The 12,473-nt window shown below is 44.8% G+C and overlaps 1 protein-coding gene and 1 pseudogene across 3 annotated transcripts in view; one reads left to right on the forward strand and one right to left on the reverse strand.

Moving 5' to 3' along the window:
- The window catches only part of CNKSR3 (CNKSR family member 3), a 116,911-nt gene that overhangs the window by 34,856 nt on the left and 69,582 nt on the right, over positions 1-12,473 (forward strand). Inside the window, exon 1 of one of the 2 annotated variants that reach the window (XM_011943730.1) lies at positions 4,540-4,864. The exons of the other annotated variant lie outside the window; for it this stretch is intronic. The gene's annotated coding sequence lies outside the window, so the exon portion shown is untranslated. Of the gene's footprint in view, positions 1-4,539; positions 4,865-12,473 lie in introns of those variants that run through there. 2 annotated transcript variants of the gene reach the window in all.
- LOC105513012 lies at positions 6,085-6,751 on the reverse strand (annotated as a pseudogene). The gene has a single exon (XR_001001937.1). The product of XR_001001937.1 is annotated as a 40S ribosomal protein S8 pseudogene (transcript).

A 12,473-nucleotide genomic window follows, 5' to 3' on the forward strand; every position in this document is an offset into this window, starting at 1 on the left:
AAGACAGTTGTTTGAGAATGGTTTTAGAGGATAAATGTCAGCCAGATGAGGGGTGAGGGTAGGGGACTTCTAGGTGAAGTGAGTTAGAAAATTAAGATGATTCTGCCCATTGGTAGTGCTGGGCAGTGAAGTTGGTCATGCGTGGCAAGTTGCAGAATCACTGGCAAGTTGCAGAAATGACTAGTTGTACTCCCACTGTTCCTCTTCTCCAGCCTGATTCAGAATGGAAAGAGGCTGCTCAGAGTGCATCAGTGATCTTCTGTTTTCTTATAGGTTGAAGAATGCTAAATGTCTGCATATGATGGCTGATGTGACGATGAACAGGCCGTGACTAGTGTGGATTATTGGATACCTAGAGGCTCAGTGGCCTAGATGTGATCAGGAGGAAGGGTTAGGGAGAATGCTTTGGTTAGACTCAGAAGTAGAAAGACAGCAGGCTCTGCTTGGAGACTTTCTGTCCTTCATCCAAGATGCCATTGGGGTAAAGGTGTGGATGCAGCTTTGCATGTTCAGCTTCTGGAACCAGACAGAACTGCCTTTCAGTTTTCATGGCCTTGGAGGAAACAGATAATGAATGATAGGAAACAGCTGCTTCTAACGTGGCAGGCAGAAATGCATCCTCATGGAGCAGTGTGGTCATCACAGGAATATTAGTGGAAAATCGTCTCTGATTAAACATTCAGGAGCTATGGAATGTGATTTACTTTCATATATTCATCCTTCCCCCCATTGTCTTTCCGTTGCCTGTAGATTTTATTTTTATTTGTCAAATAATACAGAAATACTTTTTGTAAAAAAAAATTTAAACAACAGAACTCTAGATAGGTTGGAAAAGATAGTCCCCTTTCTGCTATCCCCTTCTCCTTTCCCAGAGTTGGAGGTCAGCACCTTCTGGAACCCTTCCTAGACATTTTCATACATGTTTATTCTTATTTACACATAATCATTGTCTTTTTATAAATGGATTTCTGCACAGTTTGAATCTGTTTCTTTTTACATTTAATACTGTTTTAACGATTTCTCTGAATCACTATATTTAGATAAACCTCAAATTTTTAGAAGTAGTGCTTATGCAATCAAACTTAATTAACTTTATTAATCTAAAAATTAATCTAAAAATCTAAGTGCCTCTTAGGAACAGAAAGGTGTCATGGCCCACCCACATTGGGACTGGACGGTGGATTTAGGATGTTTTGTGGCAGGCTGACTTGCACCTGGCAAAATATCTTCGGTCAGTCTAACAAGGGAGAACTGATCTCCTGCCCTGAAAGTTTATTACTGTGGCACCAGTTCTGCTTAAAACAAACATTTAGTCTTCTTTTTAAGGCCAGGATTATATTAAAGTGGAAGGTGGCCTGATAAACAGTCTTTGAGATCTCTTCGGCACAGGGAGAATGTGGGATTTGTATTTTTCTCCAAAGCTTGTTTCATAATTTGACAAAGCCTATTTGAGAGAAGTTGGTAAGGTTGACCCAAATGGCAAGGTAACTTCTTTGGATTTTAGTGCCGAGAAGGAGGACACAGAATTAATAAGGGGGAACCTTTTGGAAGGGGTCATGGGGCAGATCATTGTTTTGTTACATTCATGGGCTGATGACATCATGGGAAAGTACTTGATGACAGATTGGTAGAACTGTACTGTGCATTAGAGCTGGCCACCCCAGCAAACCCACCGATGGGACTTGGTGTTTTGGTTACTCCCTGAAGTGCAGTGGCAGTTGTTCTGGGAGCAGAAGATGCTCTTGGAATGCTGTCATTATTACCTTGGCTCATGTTATTTAGAAAAAGAGGAAGATGCCTTCTTGGCCTGACAATGTGACAGCCACCTGCTGTCAGTCATTTTCTTCAGTGCTCTGAAGGTGACCAGAACCTGGTCTTCAGGTCTCCTTTAAAAATAACAAAACACAGACATGCATAAAATCATACAGCATAAAAGGATGATGTCATTCTCAGGGAGACAGGGCAGCATGTCCCTATTTTCCTCATCCACTCTTGAAGGCGTCAGGTCTCTGATATTTCACACTGCCAGTTGCTACCTAAAAGCGGGAACTTCTTGGGGAGAGATGGACTTTCATGCTGAGTGACTTAGAAACTGTATTAGAACTGACTGCTATCAAATAAGCTTAAGACTGCTATAAATAAAATAAATATCAAACAAGCATAAATAAATAAGGAAATAAATACATAAGCAAAATAAATATCAAATAAGCATGACTGCTATCAAATAAAATAAATATCAAATAAGCATAAATAAATAAGTAAATAAATATTAAATAAGCATAAGACTGCTATCAAATAAATTAGAACTGACTGCTATCAAATAAGCATAAGACTGCTATCAAATACATTTCTTAAAGATATGGGATCACGCCTGGCTTTAAAAGAAATCGTAATTGCGAGACATGGTGGCACATGCTCAGTGAACTGTTTTAATCCGGGTTTCAAAGAAACTGGGCTTTATGGGATCATAAGGAGGTCAAGAACGTGGTATATCTTCTGTTGGATGTAAAATTGATGTTTATAGTTCAGTAGTGCCACTTTGACAGTGGGCAACCAGGGACGTGCTCACACGATGGTTAATAAAGGCTCTTCAGACACTAGATTTAAATTCTGCATTCATCCATGTAGTAAGCATTGACTAATTTAATCGCGTGGAGAATGAGCCAGGGAGACAGCTTTGTTTACCTGTATCCGTCCTGTTCATGAGACTCTGCTGCGCTCACAGGCTTTAGCTGCCTGGGGAAGTCACGTGCCAGAACAGATGCCCCACCTGCTATAGGGAGAAAGCAGAGCCAGACTGGGGCAGAGTAAAATAACCCATGTTGAATCCTCACTCTGGCACTCAGTGGTAGTATGACCTTGAGCATTTAGCCCTTCGGAGCTTGCTTTCACATCTGCAAAATAGGCATGATAATATATCACATGGTTGTTAGGAGCATGAATGAAACACCAGGAGAGAGTGCCCAGCTCATGTTGTGGAATACAGAAAGGCTCAAGAAATGGTACTTGTTATTTAGACATTTTTTGAAAAAACATTCCTTTTCATGAAACGAGACGGCCCCAGCACCAGATATCTGGTGCCTGGTTCTCAACACTGTACACCATAGATAAATTTCCGTTCCTGACAGCCAACAACGAGAAAGTTTACTTCCCCCAAAATTATTCTTCTAGAATTACAGCCATTCTGTGATTTATTTGCCTCTTTTCCTGCCTCACAATAACCACTGCAGTACAGTTAAACCCCCAGTCTGTTCAAGGGCAGAACGAATATTAACCACCGTGTGAGGGAATCTGGGGACTGGGAGAAAACAGTAATGTATAGTTACAGTAAGTTGCAAGAATAAAATCTCACATGACTTTGGGACAAGTTTTACATTTTAAAGTCTCTTTCAGGTGCTTTCTCTGGAAGAACAACAACGAAAAAGTTAAAAGCTCACGTAAAAGGACACTTTATTTTTTTAAGAAGCCATTTTGAAATAAGTAAGCACAAACATTTCCCAATAGAGACGTCCATAGTTTTCGTTTGGTGTTGCACATTCTCGTCTTGAATTGTAGCGGGGGGCTTGATGTGTGCAGTAATTATTATCAGTCCTTGCTTGACTCATGCATTCCTAACTGTCGCAGTGAGATCTATGTTTATGTGAAATATGGAAACGATTTTTCCCCCTCTTCCTTTTGTGCTTGAGTTTAGACAGAGCAGCTGAATTCTCTTTCTTTGTTATTTTTAGGGGGTCTTCAGTTTTGGAGCTCTAGTTTAGGCTTGAGGAGGGCCAGCTGTCAGCGTGGCTTGGGCTGGTCTTTCTGAGATCTGGCTGGTGTTCCTGCAGTTAGAACCTGATTCTGAATCCAGCTCCCTTCCACCAACATGGGAGGCTCTCACTTCTACAACTTTTATTTGCCCCACATTGAAAACAGAATGGAAACTAAAGTAACAATAGTGGAATCTGCACTGGAAGAAGAATTTTTTTTTTTCTCTGAATTCATCTCCTTTATTGGGAGCTGTATGTCTTGCATCCTGGCCACTGCCTTTTTTCCTTTTTTCCTCCAACTGACTTTCTCTTTGGGTGTTTTAAGGATGGGGAGATGTAGGCTGTGTTTTTAAAGCTCAGAGTTTAACTACAGAGAAACAAAACCAGAAAAGAGTATGTTCCTCCCCCTTTTTAAACAATTTGTCCTCCTTGGAAAGAAAGTTTTACTATGTAGGATTTAGGAAATGTTTGTGAAAATGATCACAGGCTATAAAGGAGTGTCCAAGCTGCTTTCATTGTATCCAGCATGACATTCTCATGATATCTGTAGCAAGCCTTTTGGTATCTTGGCAGATAGAGTTTCTTCCTTCACAGCATAATGTTTTTCCAACTGCGATGTTTATAGCTGCTTCATGTGCTGTGATACATGGCTAGGTGTCAAGATAGTTTTATAGGGGGAAGAACCCAAAAGACTTTTACAACATGCAGGTTTCAGGGAAAAAGTAGAGTGATTTTTACAAAGGGAGTTTCAAATAAAAAGGCATTTGTTTGTGCTTTCTCCATGGGCAGACCTTTTCAAAGATGGCATTGTAAAAGGAGGATGTGCATTTTATTCCTTTATTAACGGAGGCCCTCGGGGGTGGCTGTCTTGAAGGACCAGGAGCTGCAGCTATGGAGATGAGTGTCACAGCTCCGGGATCTTAAGGAGCTCCACTTTGCTTAGGCGTCAGACACATGAATAAACACGGTGCGGGCCGGAGGGGCAGAAGGGAGAAGTGATGGATCTTGCTGGTGAGGAAGCTGGTATGTGGTTGGTGTCCAGAGAAGGCCTCAAAAAGGAGGAGAAGCTTCTGGGGAGCCTTGGAGGATCAGGAGGAGTTGGCCAGACCAGATAGGTGTGTGGGTGATGCTGTAGGCAGAAGAAGAGCAAATGCAAACGCATGGAGTGTGAGGCAGTGAGGTGCGTTGGGAGAAGGAATCCCAGCTTCTGAGGCTGGAGTGCAGGTTGCAAGAGGAGGATGGACGGAGTAGGAGCTTGGCCAGCAGGCCTCAGGCCAGCTTTGGGAGGCCTTTGCTTGTCATGTGGTCATGTCATTTCTTTCAGGCTATACTCACCTTTCTTGAGAGGCCTTCTTGGATGAGTGCCATTCTCTAGCCCCTGTGCCTGCCTTAGCCTTCTTCCTAGCACTTACTGCCTGCCCTGTTCTGGATTGGGTGTTCGCTGCCTGTCTTGTGTTGTAAGGACGGAAGCCCCAGCAGAGCAGGGGCGTTCTTCTGTGATGGCTCCCCTGGTGCCTGGCGGTGAGTGATGTTAGGGGATTTGGACTCATCTTCGTAGTGAATGATGGGAGGATCACTGAAGGTCTAAATCAGGGGAGTCACCTGAGTGCATTTGGGTGTTTGAAGAGCAGTGTGGATAGCAGGAAAGCTGAAGACAAGTATTTAGGGAGAGCCTCCATGCACATTGAGGGGAAGGGAGTCTGTTAGCGGTCATGCTCTTCAGGCTACCTTGGGTGGGCCCAAGCTTGCTGGCCTAGTTAATTACCAATAGCTAGTACCAATGTTATTCCATCAGTGACATTCTGAAACTACTAAAAATTACAGAGAAGCAGCTGGGTGCCGTGGCTCACTTCTGTAATCCCAGCACTTTGGGAGGCTGAGGCAGGTGGATCACCTGAGGTCAGGAGTTCGAGACCAGCCTGACCAATATGGTGAAACCCTGTCTCTACTAAAAATACAAAAAAAAAAAAAAAAAGTTGGGCTTGGTGGTGTGCGCCTGTAGTCCTAGCTACTCAGGAGACTGAGACAGGAGAATTGCTTTAACATGGGAGGTAGAGGTTGCAGTGAGCCAAGATTGTGCCACTGCACTCCAGCCTGGGCGACTCCATCTCAAAAATAAATAAATAAATAAATAAATAATAAAAATAAAAATTACAAAGAAGCTCAGAATTTTTTTTTTCACTCTGCAAAGCTGAAAGCTGCCCAGGGATTCCAATAAAAGTCATGATGTTATAATGTTACAATCATTTTTGATAGTTCAGTGATTGAAAAATCCGAAGGAATTGTCTTTTTTTAAATGCTTTGAAATAAAGTTGGTTCTTTTTTTTTGGGGAACAGAACAATAAACACCTTTATTACACTGTGAAGACAAAACGAGGATTTATTTGCCTTTCCGGGCCTTGATTTTCCCAAGATAGAACTCCAACTCTTTGCCCTCTAGCACATAGCCATCTGCTCGGCCACACTGTCCCGGCCTGGAAGCAATGCATGCAAGAAGCTTGCCCTGCTGGAACTGCTCCTCCAGGAGACTGCTGATTTTGGCATTCTTTTTCCTTTCATCATATTTCTTCTGAATTTTTTTAGATCGTTTTTTGTTTAAAATCTCTTCTTCCTCAGGAGTCAGCTTGGCTCCCTTCTTGCGGCCCAGGGGCAGCGCGTAGTGGGACTCATACCACTGTCGGTGTGCTGTCCATGAGCACGATGCAATTCTTCACCAGAGTCTTGGTACGGACCAGCTCATTATTAGATGCATTGTAGACAACATCGATGATCCGTGTTTTACGAGTACAACACTCTGAGCCCCAGGAGAAATTCCCTACGTCCAGCCTCAGGGCACGGTATTTCTTGTTACCTCCCCGCACACGGACTGTGTGGATGCGGCGGGGGCCAATCTTGGTGTTGGCAGCCGGGTGCCCCAACTCATACTTCCGCTTCTTGTGGTAGGGCTTTCTCTTGCCCCCGGTTTTGCGGCCCTCGTGCCAGTTGTCCCGAGAAATGCCCATCACTCGGCGCTGGCTGGAAAAGATAAAGTTGGTTCTTTATGTAAAAACAGGTTTTATTAGGTTCTTAAATTGGCTTCAGGACAGCCTGACCCCACAGCCATGTGCACTTCATAGTTGGGCTATTTGCAAAGTTAAAAAAAGATAAGAAAGTAGGCTTTCTGCGGCCGGGCGCGGTGGCTCAAGCCTGTAATCCCAGCATTTTGGGAGGCCGAGACGAGCGGATCAGGAGGTCAGGAGATCGAGACCATCCTGGTTAACACGGTGAAACCCCGTCTCTACTAAAAAATACAAAAAAATTAGCTGGGCATGGTGGCGGGTGCCTGTAGTCCCAGCTGCTCGGGAGGCTGAGGCAGGAGAATGGCGTGAACCTGGGAGGCGGAGCTTGCAGTGAGCCGAGATCCGGCCACTGCACTCCAGCCTGGGTGACAGAGCAAGACTCCGTCTCAAAAAAAAAAAAAAAAAAAAGTAGGCATTCTGCAGTTCTTCTGAGAGAAATGGTATGAGGTCTCCTGTTTGCTGGACCCATGAGGGAATGAACTGTTTCATATATAGGAATTTTCCTGATAACTGATCCTTAAGACCCGGTTTAAGGTCTTTAAACCTGGATATTTTTAAGACCTGGGTATATTTAAATTTTCCCTGTAGTTTTGGATGGAAATCTTTCTAAAATAAATTTTTATTTTTGGGGGCTTACAGAGTGCATTCAACATAAGTTAATGATTCCTTGCTTATGAAAGAATGAATTATTCAGAATCACTGAAGTGTGTGGTTACTATAATGATAGGGCCTACTGATACTTGTAGGACTATTTTGCCAAGTTACCCCAGCATGCCCTGTTTTCTCGGTTACTGTCCTTGGCTTTTAGGTAACCAATGCTCCAAGCAGCATACACACTGGCTACTCTTGTGGATTTACTCAGCTTGTCTCTCTTGAAGGCTGGGAAACAAAAGAACTTTTCTGCCTTCTAAAATGAGAACAGATGGGCCTTGGGTAAAGGTCTGTCTTAGAAGGCCTTAAGTCAAGCCAGTGTACTTTACCGCATAGGTTTTTTCACATCTTAAACATTTCAAAGAAAGAGGCCTCATTTTGTTTTTCAAGTCTTTCTAACACTGAACCATCCATATCTGAAAAAAAATTATATTATTACTTTAACTGGCATCACTGCTGGGTTTGCAGGGTAAAAACAACACCCCCAAGCCTTCTTACACTGTTTGCCCAGAGGCCCCCTGGCTTGCCTTTTGGTTCCAACATGTGTGAGGTGAGGTGTTACTGTACTAAGCATTTTCTTTCATCAGCTTTGACAATGGTGGTTATTTATTGATCGTCTACCACGTGTAAGGCACTACAAACAGCACAGGGAAGTGACTTCTTTCTAGAAACTTAAATTCTAGTTTGGAGGAGGACGTAGTGGAGCAGAGCTGGCCACAGTACGTGGAATTTGTCAGAGGTGCAGCGGTAGCTCAGCCCCAGGAAGGCCTAGGGCTGGGGAGTCCTCCTCTCCCCAGAAGGCTGGCATTTGACTGAGAGTGCAGCTTTCAAGGGGACTTGATGGAACTGAGAGGGAGCAAGAGGCCCCAGAAGGTGCACAATCGCAGAATCAGCCCCGTCTGTCAGCAGGTGGCATAAGGTGGCCAGAACACCACACCTGAGTTGAAGCTTGTCTACACATGCCAGGTGGGTGGGGAGGACAGCAAGGGCTGCAGCAGATGGAGGAGGTGACCATTTCCCTTGGGGAGGGGGCGTGAAAACTTCATGGATGAGGGTGGATTAATGCTGGGTCCTGTCTAATGAGCACAGTGCTGGGTTGGAGAAGGGGAGGGAAGGGCGACCAAGGGGAGAGATGGTGGCCAAGAGGGGCGAGGTGGAGAAGGGCCGGGTGTGTGTTGTAACTCTGAGGCGCTGGCTTCTCAGCAGAGCTTGTTCTACCTCCTGGCTTCTCTGGCTCAGCCTGGCAGTGGGAAGACAATGGGTTCTGGAATCAGATAGGCCTGGACCTCAAGACCAGTTCTACCACTTTTTAGCTGTGTCATCCTCAGCAATGACCCCAGTCCCTCTCCATCAACTTCCTCGTGTGTACAAGGGCGATCAGGAGTGATCTTATAGACTCTTCAGAAGGAAAAAACAAGACTTAGATTTAACCATGAACCATGTAAACATAGTATATGTTCAGTAAATGGTAGTTTCCTTGGGCCAGCCCTTCCACAGGGCCCTGGTCTGGAACCTCCTGAGACCCACAGTCTCTGCCCACTTTCTGACTCACTCACAGCCACTGTCAAGTCAGCAGGCACAGGAGGAAAGGCATGACCGCATCTTCTTCCCACACGTCTCCTCTCTCTTTTGTGCCACGTTTTCTGTCTGGTATAGAGTTTGAACCTGGTCCAAACCCTTGGCACCCTCTTTGGTTAGCTTTTGCCTCTCACGTGATGTAGCAGTCCATCATCTCATCCTGTCCATTTCTTTCTCCTGTGACACTATAGTCTGTGGCTGTGCCAGGTGCACCTCACTCCACATCCGGATGGCCCCGCTGCCTTCCCGAGGGCATCTCTGACTTTAGCAAGCCCCCATCCATCTTGCACATTCTTTAGACCCTGCTGAACTCAATCCTTCCACAGTCCTTTGCTTTGGCCATATTTTTCCCATCTAACCTTGTTTTCTGTTAGTTCCAAGAACAATGATAGCTAATATTGATGTGCGCTGGGTATGCTTTAAGGACTTTATATTGGCCCCCCTTTTATTTTTTGAGATGGAGTCTTGCTTTGTCACCCAGGCTGGAGTGTAGTGGCGCGATCTCGACTCACTGCAACCTCCGCCTCCTGGGCTCAAGTGATTCCCCTGCCTCAGCCTCCTGAGTAGCTGGGACTACGGGCACCCGCCACCACACCTGGCTAATTTTCTGTATTTTTAGTAGAGACGGGGTTTCACCGTGTTAGCTAGGATGGTCTCCATCTCCCGACCTCGTGATCCGCTCGCCTCGGCCTCTCGAAGTGCTGGGATTGCAGGCGTGAGCCACCGCGCCCAGCCAGCCTTTTTTTTTTTTTTTTTAATAACCTCATGAGGTAGGTATGATGGCTATTGCCATTCCCCGTGGCTCACGCCTGTAATCCCAGCACTTTGGGAGGCCGAGGCGGGCAGATCACGAGGTCAGGAGATTGAGACCATCCTGGCCAACATGGTGAAACCCCGTCTCTACTAAGAAAAATACAAAAATTAGCTGGATGCTGTGGCGTGTGCCTGTAATCCCAGCTACTCGGGAGGCTGAAGCAGAAGAATCGCTTGAATCTGGAAGTTGGAGGTTGCAGTGAGCCGAGATCATGCCACTGCACTCCAGTCTGGGCGACAGACTGAGACTCTGTCTCAAAAAAAAAAAAAAAAGTGGAGGGAACTGAGGGCTGGGAAAATTACGTGGTTGTCTAAGTTGCACAACTAGTCAGTGTTTGAATCCAGGCAACCCGACTCCAGACCCTATATTTCAGATCCACTCGGACTTTACTGTCTTCTAGACACTCTAGAAGAGCAGGGCTCTGTCGTTCACCTCTACTCGTTACCCTGTGCCTCTGGACGTAGAGTAGACACTCCCTAAATGCACGCGCTGCAGAACACCCTCATTCCCTGTTCTGTGCCTCGTTTATGTCACTCTCGCCCAGCATCGTGGCAGGAGGTGGAGGCAGGGGTCAGCGGTCTGAATGTGAACTCAGACAGCTTGGGCTTCAGATTTCAGCCACTTTCCAGCCATCAACTACCTTGTCCAGGTCACTCTCTTAAGCCACAATTTCACCCTAAAAAAATGGCGATAAATCATTTTGCCCACCTCCTGGAGCTCATACGATGAAAATTTTGTGAGTCAATGCTTTAGTCCTATGCTTAACGCATAGAAAATGGTAAACTAACAATAACATCTCCCCCCCCACCCCATTGGCTCTATCATCTAACTTTGTCCATTCTTTCTGGCCCCTTTCAAGGTGTATGTGCCCTCTGGCACTTGTGTAACGTCTTCAGCTTATAACGAACTAGATACTTGTTCCTGTTTGACCATAGATTAGCTGTGTGACTTTAGCAAGTTACTACATTTTACAAGCCTAAGATGTGTCATGGTGATCACAGAGGGTTCTTTTGGGACTGAAGGAGGAATATGTGTATCATGGTAAGCACTGAGTCCATTCTAGTTTCTTTGCTTTCTTCCTTCCCTCATCACCAACTTCCCTCCACTGACAAACAGGCCCTCCATAAAAGCTCATTGATAGACTCAATACCTCACTTAGTCTAGAAGAAAGGGAGGTTCCTATCTTATGGGATAGCCTGGGTTGTAGTCAGTTCGCAGGAACTCTAGAAAGTTGTAGAGTCCTGCCCTGTATGTTTTGTTGTTGTTGTTGTTGTTGTTTCGCTTTGTTTTTCGTTTGTTTGTTTGCCTTTGTGAGATGTACTCTTAGTGGTAGTTGTAAACATGGCCAGACCTTATAAAATTCATACAATTTTGACATCCTCTGAACTCATCCATTCAGCAGATAATTCTTGAATTATCTCCTCTGTCCCAAGAACTGTTGTAGCTGTTGGTGGCATGATGGGGACCAAAACAGTCCTGGTTTTTGTTTACATGGGGCTTTGTTGTTGGGAGACAGACACCAGCCATCCATAGAGTAAACTACATAGCGAGATGTACTAGGAGGGGAAATGAAAGGTATCCCAAGATATGAAATAAGGGGGATTTAGAGTTGAGGGCCAGGGAAGTATTCCCAGTGAAAAGGACATGTGAGCAGAGATCTGAGGGCCCAGGAGGAGTACCCAGGTACAGAGACAGTGGAATCCCTTCAGATGTAATATACTATTTAGTATTTTATTAAGCTTGGATGATGACAGATGATAATTATTCTTAAAATCTGGAGGCACCCAAATATGCTGGCTGCTTTTATCTCACTATAAATAGTACGTGTGTTGGGCTGGGTGAGGGAGGCTGAATTGTATTTAAGCACAACCGGTGCATTGTTTTTTTTTTTAATTATACTTGGGGCCAGTTCTGTCTGTAAAGCCCATCCAGGCACTTTGTCACATTATGGATAACATTGCCTGGGCTTGCCTGCCCAGGGCAGGTGCTCTTTATTTTAATTTGTATTACGTATATTTGCTCTGAAAGTTGTTTTTGTTGAAACTTGAAAAGCCAGGTGCTTGCAGCTAGAGAATGGGCAGACTTATTGGAAATTTGCTGAACAAGGTTTGTTACCATGAAGTAGTGACACCCTCAGCCAAGTGTAATGGGCTATGTAGAGAACTGTCCATCAAAACCCCCAGTATGATGACCACTATGGAACTGGCCTTCTCTTTTAGGACCGGTATTTCCTAAAGTGTTATAGCAGGGTCTCTTAAAGTGATGCACCTGGGATAGTAAGAAGTTACATTGTAAGAGACACAAACATGACAGGGAACTACTCTTGTCACTGATGGTGCCGGCACCTTGCTGTCCAGTCTGTCTGATGAGGTCAAGGGAAGATTCTCTCTGTAGCTGTCATTTTTCCAGCACCTTTTATTTGCAAATTTTTCTTTGAACATGAAGAAGCAGGCCGCGGGAGAAAGTTCCATCTAGCTAACTTTGCTTTGCTTTCATATTTATATTCATGTTATTTATTTATTTATTGAGAGGGAGTCTTGCTTTGTTGCCCTGGCTGGAGTGCAATGATGCGATCTTGGCTCACTGCAACCTCCGCCTCCTGGATTCAAGCAATTCTCCTGC

This window comes from Colobus angolensis, unplaced genomic scaffold, assembly GCF_000951035.1.
Source record: "Colobus angolensis palliatus isolate OR3802 unplaced genomic scaffold, Cang.pa_1.0 Scaffold221, whole genome shotgun sequence".
Classification (NCBI taxonomy): domain Eukaryota; kingdom Metazoa; phylum Chordata; class Mammalia; order Primates; family Cercopithecidae; genus Colobus; species Colobus angolensis.